At 42.8% G+C, this 15,000-nt stretch overlaps 1 protein-coding gene across 5 annotated transcripts in view; it reads right to left on the reverse strand.

Annotated features, from left to right (window-relative positions):
* PROX1 (prospero homeobox 1) overlaps positions 1–15,000 on the reverse strand; it is a 50,293-nt gene that overhangs the window by 12,695 nt on the left and 22,598 nt on the right. The gene's annotated exons all lie outside the window — the stretch shown is intronic.

The following is a 15,000-nucleotide window of genomic DNA, read 5'->3' on the forward strand; positions in this document are numbered from 1 at the left end:
AGCAAAGGAACAAATGGCAGTAACACTCTGTATCATATTTTACAAAGCTTCAAAAGAACAATGTCCCGTTGAGTGAAATTCAGTAGCATTCTGTAAACATTAATTTAAGGAAATCAATAGGCTCTGTGAGCTAAAGCCATATTGCAAGATAAACTGGCTGGAGTGCTACTTTGTCAAACAGATTTTAGTTTTCTCGGCTAGATAAAGACGGTTTCAAAATGGGGTAACGTGTTGCAACCAAGGTTTGAAAACTATGTGGCCTTCAAACAGTCTGCTTGTTCCTACTACAAAGCTGGATAAACATACTTTAAAAATGATAAGATTGGGCCAGGATTGATTTTACTTTCAAATTTTATATAAAGTAGAATTCTTGGTGCATGTGAGTTTGGATTTTTTTGATCCTAAGTATGAGCAGAAATAAACAAGAGCAGCAAAGACAGCTCAAGATGTTTTTTCCTATTTTTCCAATTTCAGGACATTATGAATTTTAAAAGTCTTTATTCATGTTGACCTGGTGGTCAAGTCACCTTGCCAAATAGGAAAGCCAAAACCTCTTGTGGACTTAGGATCAGAGGTCTTCGGCTGGTGAAGGCTGCTCACGTTGCAGAGCACAAGGTCATGATGATGGGAGTAAACAGGTTGGAGGGGATGAGAGGGGCAAGGCCAGATCACTCTTCTTGTTGGATGATCTAGGCAGTAGCTATACAGAGGAACTCTGTAGGGAGCCCAAGGACAAGGCATAAACAGCACCTATTAGACAAGTGCTGGAGAACCTCTCCAGAACGATGAGTCCACTACTGGGGAAGCAGTCTCAGCATGGGTAGCTCCAGGTCAGACAGCTTTCATGTGTGTGTGCACAGCAGTCCACACCCGCAACAGCAGAAGAGATTCAGGAGAAATTCTTCTGCCAAGAAAACCTCATACAAAGCACAAGCTACATTTGCACAGGCACCCCCACCCCCAAAGTCAGGGTAAGGTGAGCTTTGGGGCCAGAGAGCAACCTTCTTGAATGAGATGATTGAGAAACTCCACTTGTGTCACCCACATATAACCCAGAGCCTCTTCCTCACCGGAGAAAAATTTAAGCCTGTGGGCTTTGGGGGAAAGCTGGCACCTAAACACACATTCCCATATCCACAGCCTATGTCCTGTAGGAAACTTATCAAGGACAAGCCCTTTTGCATCCCTCCCTAGCGGTAAGACATCACACTATCTCTGGAGCCACTTCTCTGTGGGCTTGCAGAGAGACTGGTCACACTCAGACCAGCCCCTTCCTTGCATGCACTCCACCAACCCAGGGACCCACCCGCTTCAAGAAGGAGCTTCCAGGCAGCTCACCTATCCACCTGGCCCCCTGCAGAGCAGGGACTTGTGCAATCAGGAGCTGCAGGCACAGATCCGGTGTCTTTTCCAGGCTAATGCTGCCCTGAGCAGCACTGTCCCACTGTCGGCTTTCCCAGGCCTGCAAGGGCAGCGTGTGCAACACCCCGCCGTTGTCCTGGCTCCTGCCACGTTTATCCCGACCGTCCCCTCCCCTCATGCATATTCCCTGTTCCCCGAGTGCAGCGAGCTGCTGTGTGGGACCATCTTAGCACTGCGAGTTGGTGTGGCAGCATATCAAGCAGGAGGCTTTGGCTTCTACACAGGAATTGGAGGCAGGTTTTGGAGTAAGTTGCTACACTTTTTGGCGCGAAAGCCACGGCAGCATATGGCCCAATGTTCTCAGTTTAAGTCTGACACTTAACATTATTTAACAGTTTCTGTGTTAGGTGCTTTATAAGGTAAAGGAAATTAACAATTTTCAGCTAATTAGATCACTCAATTGGCTGAACATCCTGGACACCTCTTAGAAAAAAACGGGTTGGCTCAGGCAATGGAAAGGCTAATGCCTCTTCCATTATCACTTATGAGGAGAGGGAAATAGTTGGAAAGGATGCTTTTATTTTAAAAACACAAATGAAAAATATCTCAACTATTGGATGCTCCAGTAAACACACTCTTCTCCCAACCAAGCACCTTTCTAGAATGCAGGGTGTCATTTTGCCCACCTCTACATGTGTCCCAATACCCCTGGCTACAGCAGCAGCTCTCTGGTGCCACCACAGTCTCCATTTTTTGCCTTCGTCTCATAACTCCTGCTGTACAAATCTCTTAAGAAATAGTTTTTTTTTGGAAAGAGAAAAGAATGGACAAGAAACGGGGTGGCCATTCAGGAAAGTCTGTTCTCCCACTGTAGCACACAAAGAGAAGGCCACTCTTTTGGGACAGCACTAATGTTGGGAAGGGAAAAGCATTAGTCCAAGTCCAGCTCAAAAGAGAAAAATTAAGCAAACAACAGAGGCTGCTTATTGCATTTACTGTTGCAAAGTAGCTTTTTTACTCATTGTAAAAAGCTAGAAAATTATTTAAGGATGTATTTTAAAAGTGCTTGTTTAAAATAAAGCTGAGATCCCTTATCCCATGAGGAGAGTTTGGGGCACTAGTAATCTGCTGCTGGCTTACTGTTATCTCCTCCACCAAGCTCACAAAGAGGAGAGAGAATGGGCATGGCTCTTACAAGGAAAAAACCTGACAGTGGGGCTGCTGAGATGCCTGATAATATCGGGGAAGTGAAAGTGGTAGTGCAGTGAAAATGGATACTGCATGATACATTAGATTTAATCACTTGCATTTCAATTAAGCTTTTCCACAAATAAAGACTGGGAAGTACTCTGCAGGCTCCCTGAGCGGCTGGAGCACCAAGCGCCGCTGGTGGCTGAGCACAAACAGCGTTGCCACAGCTCGCTCGGGCTCACACCCCTGCTGCCTCCCGGGGTCCTCCCTGGTGGGACCCATCTTCCCATCGCCCCGTCCTGCCCCACGCACAGCACTGCACCCTGTGGGATCCCTGTTCCAGAACTGCTGTGCCCACGGTGCAGGGGATGAGCCATTCCATCACGGAAACAGAGCTACTCTGGCATGCAAACAGCACGGCTTTAACAAGCTAGTTTCCAAACACAAAACTTGGTAAGACTCAGGAGTAGAATGGGCTAAAACAAAATCAAAAAGACTTCCCATTTTTAATTTGGTTAGACTTTTTGCACCTTGAAATTTAGTTCTTCCCTTCCCCATCCTCAAAAATCATCAACAGCATTCTCCTGGGAAGATTGCTAAATTTCCTCTTCTGCCTTACTGATGAATTAGAACTACATGAGATGTAGACACTTCTAATGGAAACTCTGATTGCCCTTAACTTGCTGCATTGCCAGTGGCGCTGCCACAGAATGGAAAAATCACTAAGGCTCCTACAGCTTATGCTAGCTGGGCATTTAGTGTGTGTTGGGAAATGTAAGAAAGAGTCACAGGAGGGGTTATGGTCACACCCCAGAAGCTGCCTCATACAAAAACTGAAGGAGAAATAAAACTCTCACACACAAGAATAGTCTAACTTTAACTCACACTGTGGTGAAATGCAATCCGCTACAAGAGGCTGCCTACAATGCCAACCAGCATATTATGTACCCTGCTGCCAAAATCTGGCAGGTACCACATACAGGCGCCCACAAAAAACCTGTCCAGAAAAGTGACTACAGGGATGACCACCCAATTCTGGCTCAGCAGAGAGGTTATTGCGTACTCTCCTGGACACATCAGCCAGATGGGAATGTGATGTGTTACTCAGAAGGACCAGGAGGCACAGCCTAGACTGTGATGAGCAGGTTATGTCTCGCACCAGCAGCAAGTCCTCTGCTTTCATGCTGTACTTCCATGTGTGAAAGAGCCTGGCATGGAGAAACTGCTGGTTAGACCATGGATACAGAGGTAAACTGGCTCACAGAGCTTGCACTTTGCATGGATTTTTTTATGTTCAGTAGAATTTGGGTCCATAGGTGAACCACTAACACTATAGTAGAAGTGATAACTAAAATGAATATGCATCTTATATATATATATATATATATATATAAATGAATACATTATATATATAAGTGTTGCAACAGTACAGTAACATCTGTAATTGGCGTTGCTTGCTCTTGCTCACTCTTCCCATCTCTCGGCATTGCAGTCACCTTTGTCTTCTGAGTCTGGCCCTGAAAAGCTCCAACTGTGCCCTCTCTCTCCTCGGTTTGCATGGGCTGGGGTGGGGGGAGTGAGGAGGGAGGTAGGGGAGAAGGATGGGAAGCAGGTGGTGTTTAATCGGTCTGGCAGGGAAACAGGCTGTCACCAGGGTCCTTTTGGGGGTGTCATGAAGGTGGCAAGCATGCCCTCTGGCACAGGGTACCTCCTTTCCTCTTTCCAATGGCAGAGGGTAGGGGCAGGGGAAGGAAATTGCGTGTGGTTATGGGTGAGGGGTGTTGCAAATAAAGCTGTCTCCACCAGCTCGGGCTTCAACTGAACAATTCTGACAAATCTCCTCCCAGTGCAACCATGCTTTTATGAGCATCTAGAGCCCATCACGATGGGATAAACTGCTCCATCTATCCCATCCTGAGCCATACAGCCAGCCAAAGTGGGCTACGTGTGGGTTCAAGCTCCAGTGCAGGACCTGCTAGGGACTGGTGAGGCTCGCAAGCCTGTGAGGTCAGAAGACAAAGTCTTACATCCTAATGGACTGAGCTCCCTCTCATTTGACTCCCCTTTATCCCTTGTGGAAGGAAATGGTGTGACTCCAGACAGCAGTGGATTAGATAACCTCGAGGCTGAGCCTCATCTGATGGAGCCAGCCCTCTCAGCAATTGTAAGAGATAAGCCGCTCCAGCTCCTGCTCCCCCCGCCCTGCCGAACATTGATACTTGGCACTTAAAGACCTTTTATTTGCAACGTTTATTTCCCCCCGCTCCTCTAAAAAATTTCTGAAGTTGCAGACTACTGCTTTAAAAGCATTTATATGTCTATGCCACAGTTCCATCCTAAGTCCCAATCGCAGCAGTCTGTCTGCTTAGCAACAGAGATCATGCCACCCTGGTTTGCTGTCTCTACAAAGCCTCTCCACTAACTAGAGAAACAAGTTCAAGGCCACCTCTTTGAGCACTCTGGACCACCACCTGGACAGGGCTTCTTCTGACAGCACATTTCCCATTTCCACCAGAGCCTTGAAAGAGTCCCCCCGCAGAGGGCACACAAAACGAGTCAGAGCCCGCCCATGTACCTTCCCTCTCTGCAGATAAGAAAGCTGAACCTTGTCCCTTCCAGATCTAAAGGGAGAAATCATCTCCAAAACGTTGATTGCCTTTGGCCAGCCCTTCTGGCTGTCCTTCTATCTCTCATCCACCCACACTTACCTATCAGGAAGACTCTCTCTCTGCACACAAAATTCAGCTATACACTAGTGCTGCAGGTGATGGGCTATGTGTAAGTAAAGAAAGTGGTCCAGAACTCTGAAGACTCCGTCCTGCTTGGACTGAATGGTATTTCTTCACTTTATGTGCTTATAACGTTACAACTTCTACAAACTGCATCTCCTTCTGCTCCCAGGTTCGCTATGTCTCACACAGGTGAAGAACATAGAGTCCCCATGGATCCTTGCAATATCCTGCTGCCACTTCCTCACAACCTCAATATTTGCCCTTACAGAGTTAAGTATGTTTGAAAACAGCGTCCCCTTTGCGCTCCCCACCAATGCTGGCAGGTCTGTCTGCAAGCAGACCTGTGCTGCCACTGCTCTCTCAGGCCAGGGATATCTGCTCTGAGAAAGGGCAGGACCCCAACAAGCTGGCCCAGAAACCAGCACGGGTCACCGCGCTGCTAAACCTCTCCCACAGTTTCCAAAGGATTTTGACAGTTTGCTAATTGACATTATGAGAGCCTCACTCTCATCCATTTTAAAACACATTGAATATATCAAGCAAACAGTGTCCTGCGTGAAGGTGACCTATTCAAAGTCCTATAGGATGGGCAATCCTATCTGTAAGACTTCTGTTAAAGTCAGTCACACAGCCCTGACCCCACACTGTGAGACAGGATCGGCTGGGACCTCCTCTTTTGGCAAGCATGCCTCACAAAAATAAAAACAACACCCCCCTCCACCCCACATCCATGAACATGATGGCTCTGTGACTCCAAATCCAGTGCTGCATTTAATGTTTAGTTTTAAAAAATTAAATGAAACTTTTTTCCAATTAACATAAAATATATTCACACACTTGACTGTATAGTAACACAACAAAAGACAGCTCTTCAGCTGGCATCTATTAATTAGCTGCAGTGATTGCTGGAGCTGATTTACACCAGACACTGAGAATCCAGCCCAGAATTTAGTTCAGTGTCATGAAGAAAAAGCATGGGGTGGGTGGGAAATGGAGGAAAAAATCTTACAAAGCTAGTAAGCTAACCCACTATTTCACATCTCTCTGTATGACATTTATATAGAACAGCTTAGATAAAGTTTAGAAGATCAAACATTTTCCTCAATTTTCACAGTACAAAATGTTCTATGACCTTCTAATGTGACACATTAAAACAGGATACAAGAAATTTCAGCTGATCAGGTCTCATGAACACCCTTAACCTTCACTAGACAGTGCTGCTCCTCCAAAAGTTCTGAGTGAGAAATTTAGCTATGTTGTCTAAAAGAAATGAAGAAAGTCTGGAAAAAACATGTGCAACTTGCATGTTACCCATTACCACAACTAGGATTTATAAAACAGTAAAAGTAATCATTGATTTCTTTTCCTTTTTTTCTTTTCCTTTTTTTTCTTTCCTTTTTTTTTTTCCTTTTTTTTTTTCAAACACCAAGTCTTAAAATTGCCTAACAAATTCCTGCTAGGTACAAATGAAAGACAAATGAAAGAAAAAGCATTTCAGCTTGTAAGGGATAAGACTCTAAGCAAGTGAGGGATAATATGGGTTAAAATTCACCTTGCTTCTCACTCCTCATCCACGATGGGATTTTGGAGAACAACGGACATCTGGAAATCGGTTTTACACAGAAAAATAGAAAACAGGGAAGAACTAGGAAGATGAATAAAGGCTCATCACAGACACAAAAGACCAGAGGAAAAAGAAGCTTGGATTTGGGTATTCTTGTCTGGCAAGGAGGCAGGCAGTAAGGCTAATGAAGCATTTGCGATATGGGACGTATGCCAGCGTAACAAAGAAGATGTGCATCAGCTCTGCAGATGTGCCAAAGCCCCCAGAGCAAAATAATGACATAATCACCATCAGTGTCACAGACCAGACTGTACACAAGGTGACATGGGAGAGAATAAATAAGGGTCTTTAGAGGCCTGTAGTACACACACGGGAAGGAATAGCCATTCCTCACAACTGCCACAAGAGAGTGGCGAGATGTTGGGTATAATGTGTGCAGCTAGCAAAAGAAATCTTGAATTGTGCAAGGCTAACACACTATAAATTGGTGCTTTTCTCAATCTCCAGTTGACGTTTCAATTCCCACTACCCCTTGTTGAATGCAGAATGAAATGGCACTAGGAGCCAGAAGAGTTTGCCAAGTTTTGTTTGTTTTGTTCGTCAGTTTCTTTTCTTTTTCCTTTTTTTTTGGGGGGGTGGGGGGTGAAGGGGAATGTTTTTTTGTTTTGTTTGAGATGAGGAGGGGGCAATTAAGAGGAGTATGGTAAATAGTTGTAGAAGAAACAAAACCAAAAAACCAAAAACCCCAAAACAAAACACAGCACATCATCACTACATGCACACAAGCACACAGGAACAGAAACCCAACACCATTCAGCTGGAACAATCCTAGGATTCCCCCAAAGCAAAGCTAGAAAAAAATGAGGATGGGGTTTGATTTGTTGGGTTGGTTTTTTTTTTGCAGGGAGGGTAGTGGGCATTTTACCTTCTGGTGTACAACTATCCCTGAACTAAGCCAGAAAAAAATCCACTAAAATATTTTTCCATGCTAAAAGAAAAGATTACTATTTTATTGATCAGTAATAAAACACCGCTTAGGGTAATTTAGTACTTAACATGTTATTTGCAGTGGGGAGTAATCTGAAAAGCTCTGAGTAGCCCTAAATCATTTCACAACAGCTCTCCCAGCATAAAAGCAAGTGTTTGCCTCCGTACAGCTGTGTGATTTTGTGGTATATATATTTTTTTTTACAGAACTTTTGTCAATTTTTAAAGGGAACATCTATTTGATAAAGTAGAACAATGCTGCTAGTAATCCACAGGCCTAAGTGGGCAAACTGTGAAAGAGCAGGAGGTAGGCTGAAGGTACCAACAGGACTCTCGCAGAAGGAACATTCAAGTACGTAATTGTTTGCAGGATCTGGACCTACAAGAGGAGCTCAGAAGAACAAAGCACTTGGCTTCACCAATGTCCCTTTTCATTGCTTCTAATGAAAGATTCATAAGAATAACTTTAATTTTTTATGATCTTTTTTTGCATTACTGTATTAGCTGCATCTACTTTGTATGCAATTTCTTCTTAAATACAGAAAACCTGTTTCAAAATGCCAGACATAATAACTTAATCAGTACAATAATTCATCTTGATTGTTGTGTGGTCCTTCTTAACAGTCAGGAAGTGAGATGGAGAAAATGTTTTATATGATTATTTCTTCCCGTTGCAAAGTGATGCATTTGTGAAGAATGCAGGTGAAGGTCCATAGTGGAGTTGTTTGTTTTGTTGGTTTTTTTTTTTTGTTTTTTTTTTTTGAGAGAGAGAAAAAAAATTATTAAAACCTCCCTAATTTGCTAGTTAAACTGTTCAGTGGAAGAATGATTGTATTTGTCCTTTTTGGCTTCGCCCAATTAATTGGAGCAGTAACATAGCGGTTGTTAATAAACAGCTCTAATTTGACGGTACTTCTTGCCTATCTACTAACCCCACCATATCTTTGTTTAGCATATCATCAGGGAAAACAAGGAAGCATGTATATAATTTTGTTCTGTTGTATATGAAGTTTAATAATTATGCCACAGTGGATTCTAAATTAATCACAGAAGGCACAACAATATTAATAATCTGTTTAGCAAACTCCAGTGTCTTTGCACTTTGATGTTAGGAGCAGAGGCAGTACGAACTGTGGCAGTTTTTTAAATTGGGGGAGTGTTTGTTTCTTTTTCAGCTTATATCAATGTTTTCTTTTATGCTTTTTCTACTGTGCACCTTGTTTCCCTCTAAGAAAAAAAACCAACAAACCACAAACCAAAACCACAGAACAATTCAACAAACAAGCCTGTGCTTATTTGGGTGTGTTTGGATCAAAGCTGACAGATCGAATTTTTCATTTATTTAACCAAGTTTCATTGCAGCCATTCTTCATAATTACAGCAGTGTTTTAATTTTTTTCCTTTCCTTGAATAGGAGAGAAGGGGTTCTGAGAAGTTTTTAATTAGCTAAATAGGTCTGTGTAATCTAGATGAAATAAACACGCCCGTTTGAAAGGGTTGTTAGAACTTTTCCAGCCATTTAATCCATAGATGGCTGAACACAATGATACCTTCCACAGAAAGCTACAGCCACCACCAGCAGCTGTTAGAAGAGAGCTTGCTCCCTGCTCCTATTGATAACCCTTTGTGGAATGAAGAAAAAGAGCTGAGGGAAGGAGAACTGAATGTCAGACAATAGACATCGCTACACACACTGTCTCTGAACTTTCCTCATCTCTGAAGGACAATTAATTATGAAGGCCTTTGGGGTAGGTCGAAGCAAGGGAAAACCTACTGCTGGCCCAGCACTCCAGCCGCTATCTCTGTGTTTGTTAAATGGTTGTGCCTGTTGGGGAACCAGAGTAGCAGCCACCAAAATAGCCAATAGATCATTTAGGAAAAAAGAGCAAAAGATTTTTTTATGTGTGTCTGTCCTTGTATAATTCTATTCTCACTGTGAAATCATCCATACACAAAACACAAGGACAATTTTTTTTTTTTTTTAGAAGAACCACAGGGTAGGTTACAGTCAGAAACGGCCTCTCAGTGGTGTGTTAAAAAGGATGGTCTTTTCACCAAATCATTTCACAGAGGCAAAACAGACAAACACAAAGAGTTGAGACTTTTTCTCCTACATTAAATAGAGTAACTGATAAGGTCAGACATATGATACCTAAAGACATGAATCTGTGAACTCTTGAAGTCAAAGGACTTCTCTGTGCAAAGGAACAATCTTTCAAAGGAAATAGATCATAGAACTCCACTGAATCCCCTTTAAACTTTATGAAGCAGGAGGAGAAAAAGCTCTAAGTAGGGAAGCTTGACAGAAGAGCCTTGAACTATTTTCTGAAGGAAAGATGAGACCCTCCCTAGGCTGCCACAAAACATCTTTTTTTTTCTAAAGGCTCTTCTGAACTTTGATATGTGCCAAGACACCACTATTGAAAGCTGTATAATTATGTGCTATAGCCACTGTAGAAAATGCTTTGTTCACCACAACAAAGAACAATAAGCAAAGTAAAGTGACATTACACTGTATCTTTTTCTTTAAGAATGTTGAGAAAGGTCACGGTACGTTATAACTAATAAAGCTGTTGAGTAAGGAAGTTTAAAGTTGGGCTTGCTGTGCTTAAATGCAACCCAATGACAAAAAGGCAGAGGGAACTAAAATTGTAATGACATTAAAAAATAGATCATATATCAACGTGCCAACTTCATTATACAAACACCTTGATTCCAAAGGACACAAACAGCAGACCCCGGTGTAGTGCTGCAATTGTATTCCTCTCGCGACTCTCTCCCTAATAGCTTCCAACTACGGTCTGCAGTTCAACTAACTGCAAAAACTGATTAATAAGCATTAATTGATACATGCAATGCACAGACCTTCTATTGCAAGCCATGGATTTTGTTACTTGATTAAAAACCAGGTTCATGTCCTGTGCAGTTTCAAGGAAAGCTCTGCTGTTTCACAAGAGAGGCTCTTCAAAATTAGAGGGAGAAAAAAAAAAAGAAAAAGAAAAGGAAAAAGGCCAGAGGGCATCAATTAAGTTTCCTGAAACCAAGATATTTAAGAGAAAAAGAAATACCATCTGGCCACCTATGTTTCAGTTTTTCTTCAGAGGACTCAGGACAGTTACATTTGTTAGTCTCAAATTGCCAGAGCAGCTTTACTCCCCTTGCTGCAGACCAGCAGTCAGCAGCCTTCCAACTCTGTCTTTAAGAATGCTGAGAACGATGTGGAAACACTACAACAATAAAGCCCTTGAAGGAGGAAGTATACAGCTGAGGGAGAAATGTGAGGAGGGGAATACTGAAACAAACAACTGTCCCATTGGGCTGTGCTCACTGCTGGTACCACCAGAAGTGCAGAGACTGCCACAGCAGGGCAGTTTGCATGGAAAGAGCAACCTTTGGGATGCAAGTTAGCAAGTTACAGACTTGATTTTCACTTCTCTTGAGGCCACTTTGCACTGCTCCAGAGTATTAGGGTAGTTGTAAACTGTACTTTACAGTGCCTATGTGCTGCAAAACCACTCAAAAGTGGCCTTAGTTAAAATGAGAATCAGGTTCGAGGACTTTAATTCTCTTTTTGATGAACACCAATTCAGTTCAAGATGAGTCCTGCAGATGAAACTGGGGAAGAATACAGGTTCCTAAAATAAGCATATGAGTGGCCAGCATTTTTTATAATTTAGGATGTCTTAATTTTTGGATGCAGTGCTGGGCACACTTCATTTTCAGGGAATGGACTGCTGAGGACCTCCTGACAAAGTGACTCTTATTGAGCATTCCAAAATGAAATTGACCTAAAATCATGATCACTTCTGAAAATGTTGGCAGCCTGCATTCCTCTCAAGGGCTTGTAGGCCGCTTACGTGACTGGGTTATTACTTAGATTTTATAGGTGGTGTAATTTGACTTGTTTTACATCATCCCATTGATTTTTATGGGACTAACTCAGAGTGCCTTAAGTTAAACATTCTGCTAAGACCTGAGTACAACTGGTCTTAATTAGGTTTTTCCCACTAGTATGGTTTTCCCATGCCAAAAGAAAGGCAAACTCCTTAAAAATGGTTTTCTCCCCCTTGGAAATGATGTGTGCCGTAACTAGCGCTGTGAAACGAGGCTATCCTCGCATCGAGCCCCGCTGTACCAAAACTGCAGACAGTGTGTTTGTGCAAATAATGCAGCTTGGCAGGCGCCTCACTATTGTGATCCATCTCAATAACTGCATCTGCAAAATCGGGCAAGTTCCCGTGGAGCAGCGGGCAGGCCGAGCTCGGGAAGATGGTGTGTGCAGGACTCGCTTTGGTTTGCCCACCCCACGGAGGAGCGGGGCAAGGAGGAGGAGCAGGCAGGGGGGCACAGAGTGGAACTGCCACCACAGAGAGACCCCGGTGCTTCAGAACTAAGGCTGAGTTGTTAAATGCCCACCAGGAAAATGAACAGGCACTGTTCAGAGAAGCATTAATACGTGGAGAATGATGGTAACTGCTAAAATATGCCAGGGAACAAGGATGATTGAGAAAGAGTGGGAGACAAAGCAAGGCTAAAATTCAGGTATTGTCCTGAGGCCAGTTTCTTTTGGTTGTTTTAAGTACATAAATCAGAAAAGCAAGCCTCTTGTTTATGTTTTTTAACTCACGTTAAACGAAACTTTATTTCAACTCATGTTTTTTAACCATATTTTTATTTTAACTCAAAGCATGGTATCCCCCCTGGTTTTCAATCATCCTGCCAGAGCCACAACTGTGAGCTCGGATGACCTGTGTTGGGGCAGATTCTGGAAGAGAGTTACAAAATTATTTAGGTTTTATTTTCCTTTCTTTTTCTTTTAATGCATAGCAACAATATCTGACTTTAATTATTGCAGCTGGCATTCAAAAGCCTATGGCAACACCGCAGATGAGACAGATATCAAGTGGCACAGCAAGCTGTCCTCTCTTTCTGACCAACTCGAGCTGGGACACCCACATTTGTGGCTTTCATTCACCAGGACAACTGACCTTCTTCCTCCCTGAAAGAATGGCCCCAGAATAGAGAAGCATCTTCACCTTCCACAAAAAATATCCCAAACTGTTTTTTTTCTTTTTTTTTCACTTTCAAAACTGAGTCCCTAATTTCTCTCTTCAGCTCAGCGCATGTTTCTCCAGCTAACCCTACTGCAAGAGAGAAAAATGTGGAACTGGCTACACACATGTACACACAAAACACAGGCAAAGTTGCACTGCACTTTGGGAGGAGGCCTTGGATCTGTCTCTGGCTCACAGCCACAAGGGTACAATGGCAAAGCTAAAAACGATAGGACATGTGGTTTGTTAAACATCTTACTTGACTTTGCTACAAGCTGTCAGTGGCAATGCCCAGGGAAAGGAACACAGTATCACAAATTCTTGAACAAATCAATGGCACAGCCTGATATGGACCAAACACACATTCTAACTCGAGAATTTTTTCATGATAGTCAGTTTAGGCCTATATGCACAAAGTATATGCATGAATGTGACCCAAGAACAGATAAACGGGAGGGTTTAGGAATGATATGTAGGTGATTTAAGAGAACTAGCATATCAGACTAATCGGAAGATCAGCAAAGCATCACTAAAGTATGAGAGGAAGGAACTTTGATGATGCTAAATACAGCAAATGCTCAGTTTGCTAAATCCTTTTGGATCCAGTTTCAACATTACAGTACTTGTCATTTTTGCTTTCCAGCTTGTGGGGGAGGGGATGGGCATTTATCAGGAAAAGTTACATTGTCTACATTAAACCCTGCACCACACAGCTTAATGTTCTCATAACTGTTGGATCCTCAGCAAAACCAAGACCCGAACTCTAGGAAATTCTCATTGCACTACATAACACAAGGAAGACTAAATGAATGAATTTGTAATCACCATTTATAATATCTCTTTCCCTCCACAATGGAGGAAAACAAACCAAGGGGCTCCTTTCCAACCAACTGCAGGACCCTTGGCTGAGAAGACTGCAATCACTAGCAGTACTGAACATATGAGATTTATGTTTTATTATATACCTGAAAACACATATACACTCCCCACAGTTCTTCACTGGAGTAATCCATTTACATTAACGCTGGCACTAACACTTTGAAAATGAGTAATAAGTGTCTGAAATCATCAAAAGTATGAGAACTTTCGAGTTCAAGGAACATTTCAACCTATGTTCTACGAACAGAAAAAAGTTAGTAAGAAAACAACTTGAGGGAATTTAAGCACAAGGAAAAAGTTGGTCACACTTATCTCCTGGTGTGTTTCCTTTTCTATTCCTGTATTTAGTGATTGTGGCTTGGCATCAGGACAGACCTACATCCCAGGAGCGGGAGTCTCCTGTCTTTTGCCTGCTTGAGTTCCTAGCAGGACCAGAGCCCTTGGGAGTGCCTGGGGGGTCATGGCACACCAAAAACAGTACAAATGTTGCCATCATCCACAATGAATGCCAAAACCCTTGAGGAACATCCTCTTCCCCCCTCTTCCTTCATCGTCCCCTTGCACGCAACCATCCTCCCAGAAAACTCTGCCAGCCCAGAAGAACAGGAAACAGCCAAGAAAGACAACAAAATCTTTGCTCAGACTTTTTGCATCATCTGAACTTCTGTGCTATGAAAACAAGCCCTGCTAAAAATCCATCAGAAGGATTTTAGGCAGGAAACCACCCTCCTTATGCTGACAAATGTCACTTTTGCTACAGGAGGGGGATCATTATGCAACTCGACCCTGAGTGAAAGGTGCAGACAAAAAAAAATAATTAGTACCACCATTGCTTTCCCACTCCACCAAGGGATGGGATTACTCGAGCCTCCCCCACACGCATACCCTGTTCAAATGCATCATTACATCTGACTACCTGAACAATGCAAACTGCCATCCTCAGCAGGGAGAAACACTCTCCCGTGGTATCGCCGAGGGTCAGCATGTTAATGATAACAATAGTCTGCTGAGCTACCAGGCTGGCCTGTAAACAGGAATCTTAATCTAAGCCACAAACATGTTACAGCAGAAAACAGAGCATTTACTTCGAGTACGCATTTTATCCTGCAGTTGGACAAAGCAAATTCATTTTAGTTCTGTAAATCAAATGAAGGAAAGCTGAGTGTTTGATCACACAATTAGGAAGCTTTAGAAGAGCTGTGAGGTGACTTCTTTTACTGCTGTCCCTCCT

This window comes from Corvus kubaryi, unplaced genomic scaffold (genome assembly GCF_017639235.1).
Source record: "Corvus kubaryi isolate FWS band 111438036 unplaced genomic scaffold, C.kubaryi_AGA036_p1.0 76, whole genome shotgun sequence".
Taxonomy (NCBI): domain Eukaryota; kingdom Metazoa; phylum Chordata; class Aves; order Passeriformes; family Corvidae; genus Corvus; species Corvus kubaryi.